Source organism: the organism of the source record quoted next, unplaced genomic scaffold, assembly GCF_019419815.1.
Source record: "Pyrus x bretschneideri cultivar Hongxiangsu unplaced genomic scaffold, Pyrus_bretschneideri_v1 Contig24, whole genome shotgun sequence".
NCBI classification, from domain to species: Eukaryota; Viridiplantae; Streptophyta; class Magnoliopsida; order Rosales; family Rosaceae; genus Pyrus; species Pyrus x bretschneideri.
The window spans coordinates 92,381-103,826 of NW_025999546.1; positions in this window are offsets into that span (position 1 = coordinate 92,381).

The window sequence follows — 11,446 nt, forward strand, 5'->3', positions numbered from 1 at the left end:
TTCTATTACTTATAGCCTATAATGCAATAATTACTATAAATAAAGGCACTAGGTATAAAGAATTACTCAACCCTTCACTCATTTTCTCTTCTCCAGCGGACCTTCTCTCTATTCTACTATCCCTCAATAATTAGTTTCGCAACACTTTACACATATTTAAAAGTAAAATTTAGGATTTGTTCACTCAAGTTTAGAAATTTACCCACGAATTATAATTATGTTATAACCAAACATGCAGTACTTGTAACCTTTGTTATAAAGTCTGTTAGTTTGACGATATTGCACGCATGTAGACCATGCATATCCGGAATAATGTCTTGTTGAGGAATTTTTCAAGGTTTCGAAACCCCATCTCAACATTTATAAGTGGAGTACCGAACCAATGAAAACTGGATATCTAACTTTATCATTTTTTTTTTCATTTAAACACACATTGTTGAAAGTTGAAACGTCAAGCGACATTTTTAACTTCGTTTTACTTTTATGTTATCGTCAATAGCCTTAGTATTATATCAGACTTCGATTTCTCTGGTCCATCTTCTTCCTTGTCGTCTGAACATTCACAACCTGTCGTTGGAATCACAGTGCTTCTGCAACCCCATGTGTCAGTGGTGCCACAACAAGGTCATCAATGGCAATTTCCCAGCAAGGAAACCAAAGCAAGAGGATTTTCTCAATTCCATCTTCTTTTTTTACGACTAAAACTCGAGGTTTTGCAGTTGCACCTAAACCTAGAAGCCGTTGTGGCTTGATTGTTTAGCTTTATTTTTTGGGATTTACAATTTTCAAGGCTAGGTAGAATTTGGGTTTTGATTATCTTCCTTATAATTGAAAATTTCAGTGCTTATGAGTTGTCCCTGTGGAGGCAGCCTTAAAGAATACAGATTCCATTCCACCCATGAAGTAATTTCTTGCTCCCTTTCCCAGTGATTCAAAAAGTTAGATGCTTTGTTTGGGAGTTGAGGTTGTCCTAGTCTTCAATTGGGCTTGTGGCAGTGATGACATTGACATTACACATAAAGGGCCCAAACACACACCAAGTACAAAAGGTAAAATGGACCCATTAAACACACATTACAAAGGAAGCCTGTGGGAAGAGGGATCCCGCGAATGACATCGCCAACAAGGACAAACACTGGAAGACCAAATAAGGGCCGACAAAGGTGGTGGTGCAAAAACCTGAGCTAAAGCTCTGCACACCCTCCGGTAGAAAAGCGACAATCGCAGTAATAAATGGTGGAGTCGAAAATAGGATTTGTGGAAAGATGATGGAGCCAGGTGATGAAGATGGTACAGGGGAAAGGAACGAATGAGATGGAGGAAACGAGTGATTAAAATTTAACACTCAAGATGGTGAAAACAGAGGCAAAAAAAGTAACAAGAATATGAGATCGTGAAGGGAAGATCGGGATGAAAATAGGGCTAGGATTATTACAAGAAAGAGTAGGAGAAAGAAAAAGAAGAAGATAAGGGCCAATCAAGGGACTGCCACCAACCCTGACCATGGCAAAGGTCGGCGAGGACGCAGAAAATCAAAAACGAAAGTCACTCACACCATGGTGAGAAAGGGTCTCAATAGAGGAGATAATTTTTGTAATGCTTTTATTAAAGAAAACTAATGAAAATGGTTTGAAAATTTTGAATTTTAACGATAATGACAAAATAAAGGGTAAAGTGAATAGTACTATGAATAACTTTTTAGTGTAAAAATGTGATTTTTCGTTAAAGTAAACAGTACCGGAAGCTTTTCGTTAAAATTCTCTTTTAATAATGGGTTTAGTTTGCAACATGATATATCAAGGGTTACAAGTTATACAAATATGGTCCAAATTTCATTTGGAAAGCAAGAATTTATACCAACAATTCAATAAGTTGGATTAAGAAATTAAGATAACAAAAACAACAAAATACTCATATCTTTGTCCCTTGTTCAGTTTAAACAAAAAGTTGAACTTCGAGAAATCAGTAAACGTAATCCAAGCTTAACCTAAATAAGAAATAAAACACTTCTACAACAAAACAAAAGAAAAAAAAAAAAAAAAAAAAAAGTGAGAGAATAAATGAATAAAATACGTTCTCTAGAATGGCCAAGTCCATTATGTTTTGCGATGCAAGGTTGACGATCATCATAGCTCAACATACACCTCTCGAAAACAAAGCCTTCTACATGCTTTGTACTTTGGTGTTTTAGAAAAAATTAATTTGACCAAAATATGAACAAGAAAAAGAACTAATGACTTTTGATTTTTGGCTAAACATATCAAATTCTTAATCACATTCTTAATCTGAACTTGTTCTTGTACAGACATTTTAAACAGCATATGCATCACAAGAAGAAAGAAAGTACCATCATTCAGAACGATTAGAAACATTTTTAAGTCGCCCTTAATCTAACACCAAATTCCAAACTTCCAATCCAAAATCGATCAATACCTAATTTAAAACAAAGGGTAATGGCTAAACACAATACCTGATTAATTTTTACTTATATTTGTGCACGTTAATCTTAGATACTTTGGTAATTGTTTTGGTTGCTACATTGACTATTTTTAACACTATGATTTCAACATAGAATACCCATAATTTGGGATTTTCACTTGAAACCAAACTTCATTCATTGATATAAATGAAAATACATACCAAAAACTTGCTTTGACCCCAAAAAAATAAAAAAATAAAATAAAATAAAATAAAAACCAATAACTTAAATTTATCAAAATCCATTCATATGCCCCTGATCCATCAGGACAACAATCCGTACTTTTCTGACACAACCTCGATTGTTGAAGATTTGGAGAAAAACAATTTCTCAAAGAATCCACATTTTCGCTTTTTTTGCTTCTTTCCTCTCCACTGAAATTCATTAGGAACTTTCTTCGTTTCCAATACATGGTGATTTAGTTGGAAGGTTATTTATTAATTTCTTATATTTGAAAATATTTCCGGATTTATCTTTCAATTTTTTATAGGTCAATTATCTTCAATTTATAATTTAGAGTAAGAATATTGCATATATTCTATATATAAAAAAAAAGAAATAAAAAAAGTATTCATGAGAGAAAAATATACCACCACTACCGCCCAAAAAGGGCCACCATCTCTACAAGCAAGATTGTTGAGAGGAATATAGCACCACCACCGCCCAAAAATGGCCACCACCATCCTCCATCACTCATCCCACTCTAGAAGATGTCTATTCTTAGAGGCACCAAACTTTAGGTGCTAGGAAGACTCTTATGGCTTGTTTATTAATACGTGATTGGAATGAGAATGTAATTGAATTGAGGAGAAGTTAGAATTAGTTGGAGTCAGAATTATATTCTTATGAATCTGCTTACAAAATTTATAGAGTGATACTCATTGCATAATAATTCACATAAATAGAAGAAATAAAAACTAGTGTGATTACTAGTATTAGTTAAACAAACTACAATATTTGTTTTAATAAAACTTTAATTACCCTAAAAAAGTTTAATCTTTTTATTTTGTAATTCCTTTTTTTATTTAAGAGAACATGTCATCCCCTTTTTATGAGTTTGCTCCTCTCCCAAACTATATTCTTCTCCACTTCCCTTGAAGCAACTCTACCCCTTAGGAAGCTAATTGTCCGGGCTACTATGCAATTGACAATTATTTTCTTAGTAAATAATAATCGCCCGAAGGTATTTTCACCCCTTAAGAGCAGTTCCACCGGAGGTGGACTTGCCCAGCACCTAGTCCAAAACACAGCCTGGCACCCTGTCCAAAAGCTTCAGCCCGCAAAACAGCCTGGCACCCAGCCCAAGCCAGGCAGCAGGCCAGCCCATTTCGGACAGACCCAGAAACCAGTCCAAAAGGCTAGCGCGTGCACAACACTCGCGACTGGGCGCGAGTAGGAGACCGCGTTGCAGGCGGCAGGGCCCGCGTCTCAGGCCAACTTGGCTTCGAACAGCCGAGGGCTACGTGGCCCTCCTCAGAGTCGTTGGATTTCCAACGGCTAGTTTTTGTAGGCCATTGGATTTCCAGCGGTAAAAAAAATTTTAATTTGACTTTTAAAATGGACCGTCCGATCACAGATCAACGGTGTGACAGCCCGTCCCGGAATTATTTAAAACATAAGTGTGAAAGGACGATTTTGCCCCTAGTGTGATTTTTACGTTGTGTGGTTGTTTTGAGCTTGGTGTGGCTGGTTTTGGACCACACACATTTCCACACACACACAACCTCACCATTCCCTGCCTTGCACCCCCTGTCCCGAGCCCTCTCTCTTCCATTTTCCCCTCCATTTGTACGGACATACCTAGAAACCACCCAAATCTTCACAGATCGAAGAAACAAAGTACATATCCATGCTCGTGAGGTCCGTAGAAGTTCAACCATACCCATTTTAGATAAGGATACCTTCGTTTTCACGTTGAACTCAGGATACCCGAATTTTGTCACTGTTCATGCACACGTAAATTGTTATGTTTTTGGGAATTTCAAACTTGTAGGAAGCTTGGTGAGGTCCTTAGGAGGCTCGGGGTGGTTCGTTTGAAGGTTTTGGACGTCGAGATCGCAAGTTTCGAGGTTGGCAGGAGTTGGTGGTGTTTTCCCAGCAAGATTTCGTGGATTTTAGCACTTGAAAGTGGTATGAACTTGTTCCTCTCGTTGTAAGCTTGAATTTGGTACCAATTTTGTGAAATTTGGTTGAAAAAAAAAAAGAAGTTACAAAGGTTTGAAATTTTCCCGATTTTCCGGCGCCAAAGCCTCGCCGGAGAAGACGACGGAATATTCCGTCAAAACTGACGGAATATTCCGTCAAAACTGACGGAATATTCCTAACGGCGTTTACGGAATCCATTAAAGTTAACGGAATATTCCTGACGGCGTTAACTGACGCCGTCAGCGTGCCAGGCACGTGTGGGCCGGCGCGTGGGGGCGCGTGCAACAGTGAAAATTTTTTCTAAAAATATGGGGATGTTTCTGAGGTTGAGTAGATCACATTGGTGTATTCATACACCCCATTTGAGCATTGTATGAGAAGTTATTTCATAAGGTTGGTTATGTGTTTCAAAAATTAACGTTTTTATAGTTGTTTCGCATATAGGTGATACCTATCCCGAGGACGAGCGTGGTCACTCAAGGCAAGGGGGTTACGACCCTTCTACATACCAGTGAGTGGGCTTTTGGTTTTCCGTATATACCTATATACTTATGTTTTTCCAGAAATTGATTTGAAATGTTTATTCGTTTATATGCCATGTTTATTATTTGCCATCATTTAAGTTTTATTAGTTGCATATATATATATATATATATATGTTTGGTACTGCGGACGCACAGATAAGTGTCTGGTGAGTATGATTTATATTTACGTTCAGTAGTGATTCTAGATACATAGAGAGCTCATAACCTGCACCCCCGGTGTTAGCGCTTCCGCTCAAAGTTGGGCACAGTCCTTCACATGATGTTCACCTCCCGCACCACACGCTCATCTTGGATCCAAGTTAGGTGCACAGTCCTGTCGTACAAACCACTTTAGGTGGTTCCGACTCGTAGGTGACCCGCGATTATTCGCCCAGCCTTCACGTGATCGTAGCACTTGAGCGTATTTATATTACACCCAGTCCTGTCGTACAGACCACTTTAGGTGGTTCCGACTCTTGTGCAGGTATAGTTAGTGAGATGGAGATTTAAGCTCTAGATTCAGCCGTACAGGTCACTTTAGGTGACTCCGGCTGGCAGATTTCATAGCATTGGATTTGGCATTACCTGAGCACTTGCATTTTACTTCGAGGTTTTGGCATGGCATATTTTTGTGCATGATTTATATATTTGTATATTCTATTTTCTGGGAAGTATACAGATATTATGGCGAGGGGTTATAACTTGTTTTTGAAATGGTTTTGAAAAACTTTGTTTTTGCCCACTCACGCTTTTGTTTTGCGCCCATCCAGGTTCTAGTTAACTAGCACGTTTGGTGGCTTCCCAGAGGATTTCCCCGGCATATCTGACAGACTATCACCAGTGTAGGATCACCTTTGGGTGTGCTTTTGTAGTGTCGTTTTCTCCCGGACTGCATTAGGTCTTCGTGCTCTGAACTTTGTTTTCACACTTCGCTTGCACATGTATGTTATTACCTTGTGTTAAGCTGGATTTTATTTATTCGTACTACCTTTATTATTATTTTATTAGCTTCCGCACTGTGCACATGGCTACGTCACTTCCACGTGACGGCCAGCATGCTCTGATCTCGATCGGTGTGTGTCAAACGGTCCACGTTTTTTTCACAAAAAAAATTAAAAAAAAAAAGGCCCAACGGTCAGAATTTTGACCGTTAGCCACGTGGCAGTTGGTTGGCTGTTGGATTTGATTATTTTTCAAATCCAACGGTCCATATTAATTACAACATTAAAATTTATTAAAAATTAATTAAAAATTGTGAAATTTTTTTAAAAAATACAGAAAAATTTTAAAAAATTAATTTTTTTCTATAAATACATAACCCTCATCTTCCACCTTACACCACATTTCAATATTTTCTACACTTTCTACATTTTCTACACTTTCTACATTTGAATATTTTGTACACTTTGAGAGAAAAAAATGACTTTGTGGAAGCTCATTGAAGATGTTACGTTGTGTGAATGTTGGGTTCACACTACTCATGACCCAATTATGGGTAATGAGATGGATAAGTGAGAAATGTGGAGCAAAATTACAAAATCGTTTTTGCTATGTACATGGAAAAGATGCCAGATCTAGTCAAGGTCTTCAAGGTTGTTGGAAAAAACTCAACGCATCCTTTGCTTGTTGGAAAAACGCCATCTCTCATGCTTCTGGTAATCTGCGTAGTGGAACAAGTTTAGCGGATCAGATAACAATATTTTTATTTATTTATATGCATTCCACCCACATCAATATTTTAATTTATTTAATTTCTTATGTAATTTCTATGTAATTTCTTATGTAATTTATATGCATTCCACGCCCATGAATATTTTCATTTATTTATTTGTGTTACACCCACATCAATATTTTAATTTATTTAATTTCTTATGTAATTTCTATGTAATTTCTTATGTAATTCATATGCATTCCACGCCCATCAATATTTTAATTTATTTATTTGTGTTACACCCGTATTTTTTAATACTATCTTATCCCACATTTTTATAGACACTACAAGCACAAACATTCTACAATGCAAAGAACCGTCACAAATCATTCAACAAATGAGAATGTTGGCAAATTGTCAAAGATTGCCCTAGATACAAAATTGTGGCAATCGTTCCAGAAGTTGTCATGCACGATATGGGTCTACACAATTCGCCAGAAGCAGACACAGCCGAACAAGAAGCCAACACATTTGAAGACACAGAAGGGACGCCTGAAGAAGTGCCAGAGACCCAACCGACTCGTCAGTCCCTCAGGCCTCAAGGTAAAAAGGCATCAAAGAAAAAATGTAGTTCTTTCAAAAATGACTACACTAAATATATAGAGGAACTTGCTCGTCAAGGTGAACTGAACATGGCATAGGAAAAGGCTAGAGATGAGGAAAAAGTTACTGCTATGGCAGCAATAATAGCAGCTACTGAGGCTCGTGATGCGGTGGCTGAGAGACAAAGAGAAATAGTTAATCGAGATAACGAGATGATTAAAGAAGCACTTCATCGAGAGAATGAGATGCTTAGAGAAGAAAGAATGACTCAAACAGATCGTGACACTATGAACAAGTCTCTAGTATGACTGTCTCCGAATTCAAAATATTTTTGGACATCAGAAAAAGAGATGTTGTGCGAAGAAGGCGTGCAAGAGATGCCGAAACAAGTCAAGGGGGTTCCAGCTACAAAAATCTTAGCAACCAAGATCCTAGCACCATATATCCTAACTCCACAGACTTTGTATAATTTCGTATTTATTTGTACTACTTTATTTAATTTGTTATGTAATTTCTTAACATTTTTAGAACTTTATTTAATTTCTTATGTAATTTCTTATTTATTTTTAGAACTTTATTTAATTTCTTATGTAATTTTTGTACTTTATTTAAATATTTGAATAAGATTACATAAACTCACCAAATAAACATTTAAAAAAAAACACCAAATAAAATTACATAACCTCACCATATAAACTTAAAAAAAAAACACACTAAATAAGATTACTTAAAAAACAATACACTTTATTCTTCAACCACAAGCCTTATTTTAATTATCTTCGCCTTCGTGCAATCCCCATTGATAGTCAATCAAGTCATTCTGACGGGTTATATGCCAGTATGGCTCTTGCAATGAAGTGTACCGCTGAACGATCAATTCATTGTAACGTCCATCCCGTTCCAACAGCTCGTGTTGCACAGGATCTTCAGTCCAGTCATGAGCATAGTAGATTTGTGTTCTTGAGTTGTTCATCGGATCCGGCTCGTATTCATTGACGACATCATAATCATACTCGTCTTCAACAATCATGTTGTGGAGAATAATACACGTCATCATGATGGATCGAAGAGCCTCGAGATCAAACATTCTAGCTGCAGCCCTGACAATGGCCCACGAGCTTGCAGGATACTAAAACAACGCTCGACATCCTTCCTACACCCTTCTTGACACTTTGCGAAGTGTTTCTCTTTTTCACTCTGCGGATGTGGCACTATTTTGACAAATGTTGACCACTTTGGGTAAATACCATCTGCAAGGTAGTATGGTCCCTCGTATTTATTACCATTAACCCAATATGTGCATCTCGGCCCTTTTCCTTGTAGCAGTTCGTCAAACACTGGAGATTAGGTAAGGACATTTAGGTCATTCTGAGCTCTTGGAAAACCAAAAAAAGCATGCCAAATCCATGTATCAAAAGAAGCCACCACTTCTAAAATGATGCTTTTGGCTCCTTTTCTGTCGCCATAAGCTCCTTGCCACGCACTTGGACAGTTTTTCCATGTCCAGTGCATGCAGTCGATGCTTCCAATCATGCCAGGGAAGCCTCGCATCTCACCCTTCCTCAGAAGCCTTCGTATGTCCCTTGGCATGGGTTTCCGAAGGTACTCATTGGTGTAGAGGGCTTCAATTGCAGAGAAAAACGGCATCAGGGACTCCAGAACTGTTGTTTTTCCCATCCTTGCGATCTCATCCACTTGATTTGCAGATGCTCCATATGCAAGCATTCGCAAGGCAGTCGTAATTTTTTGCCCAGGAAGAAGACCTAGAACATGAAAAGCATCATCTTTTTGCACAAAATATGGATCATGGTTGCAAACATCACTCATGATATTATCAAACAAACTTCGTTGCATTCTAAAACGACGTCTAAAAACATGATCAGGGAAAACGATGTTGGGAATAAAATAATCTTCCAAGAGATCTTTACCTCGTCTTTCCCTTTTTCTATCGATGTTTGCCGCACGTCTGGGTTTGGCTATCTGACCCACAACATCCATGATACGGCGAGAATGTGAGGCCCTCCGCCTTCTATGGTGATCATCCTCATCCTCCTCCATTGCGAAGGCCTCATCTCCACCTCCATCTTGGTCAAGATTGACCAATTCTTCATGTTGTGCCAACAACCTTTTCTGCCGCTCTTGCAACTCTTTATACGCTCTACTTGAAGAAGACATTGTAAGAACTTAAGATTTGAAAACGATAAAGAAGAATTCTGAGCTAAAAAAAAAGGATTGAGTTTAGTGTGAGGATGGATGTAGGGATGTAGGGTTTATATGGACAAAAAAAGAGAAGATGAGGTTCTGGACAATGCCACGTGGCACTACGTGATTGGTTGAAAATCTTATCGAAATCTTGGCTAAATTATTGTAAACAGGAAGTGACACGTGGCGTGTCGGGATTGGTTGAAAATCTTATCAGAAATCTATCTACAAAATAGTACATTCGGATAATGACACGTGGCGTGACAAGATTGGTTAAAAATCTTATCGAAATCTTGCCTAAATTATTGTAAACAGGAAGTGACATGTGGGTTGTCGGGATTGGTTGAAAATCTTAGCAGAAATCTATTCACAAAATAGTATGTTAAGATAATGACACGTGGCGTGACGAGATTGGTTAAAAATCCTATCCGAAATTAAAACTATTTTTTTTATTTATTATTTTATAAAAAAATTATTTAATATTTTAAATGGAATGGGTGCCAGCGCATTTTGTAGGGGTGGAGATCGTTTGTGCCAGCACATTTTTAGACTAGGTGCCAACACATTTTTTTTGGGGTGGAGATGCTTTGGTCCATTACTGTTCATTAGGGTCTATTATTGTTCACTGAAATGGATAAATGGGCTGAGTACTGGCGCAAAATCTTTAGAGCTGAAGTCTGAAGTTGCTCTAAATAAATTGCCCGTCCGCGTAATTCACATAAAAATTATTTTAAAAAAAGTAATTAAAAATAAAATAAAAATTAGTATTATTTTGTAACAAAAATATCTTCGTCTTTTTTTCTTGGAACTATCCCTCTCTCCCTGTTTTTCACTCTCAATTTCTCCATCTTTCCTTTTCTCCGTCACGTGTAGAGACAGCCAACATCGTCCGAGTTTATTGCCTATAGGCAAAGCCGCGTCACCAGCCACCGTCGATTTCTCTCCTCCTTATCCTTCTCATCCCCTCCCATCGGCGAATTTTTTCTTCCTCCTACTTCCTCGACTTCAAGCTCGCCGACGACGGGTCCTAGTACACAAGGCCGTGGTCCTTGTACACAAGGCCGGGTTTTGGAGCTCGCTCCGTCCGTCCGTCCCTCTCCCTCTTTTTCTTCCTTGATCTCGGCCCCTCGCTCCGTCATTCTTCTCTCCATTTGTTCGTCCACTTCGTCTTCTAAGTCGAATTTCTAGACCGTAGAGAAGGTAGACTTCTCCCTCTCCCTCGACCACCGTCTCGTACTGCTGCACCTTCGCCTGCAATTTTGTTTGTCATGATGACATCAACATGACGTTATATCGCGTAGAGGTTGCAAGAGTGGCCTGATTTCGAAGTTTGGGGAGTTGGGCCCATCGAATAGCAAGGGCGATTTGGGCGGGCTGGAGCAACTTTTGTTGGGTAAGGGGATTTGTTAGGGCAAGGATAAGGCAAGGGAAAAAGCAGTGAAATTACCTTTACTATTCATTCTAAATAGTAATTGTTATTGTGCAAGAGATATTAGCTATATTAAGAGGTGGAGGAATAGGTTAAGCCTCACACTAGGTTAGCTATAATAATATGATTCAAATTAGTCTTTGCTGAGAATTGAACCTAAGACCTTTCACTTATAAATAATGAAGAATATCATTAGACCATTGTATTAAGTGGCAAATTGTGAGAATGTTTTAAGATTATAAAAAGTATGAGGGTATTATCGGTAGAAAATATTGTAGTCTGTTTATCTTTTCTCCGGAATCCAAACATCACCCCTCATTACGTAATCTAATTATGAGAAATTTGAAAATTTGATTACTGGTTTTTGGTGGACCCTATTCATTTTCGTCTGGAAAATGATAGTAAACATTGGA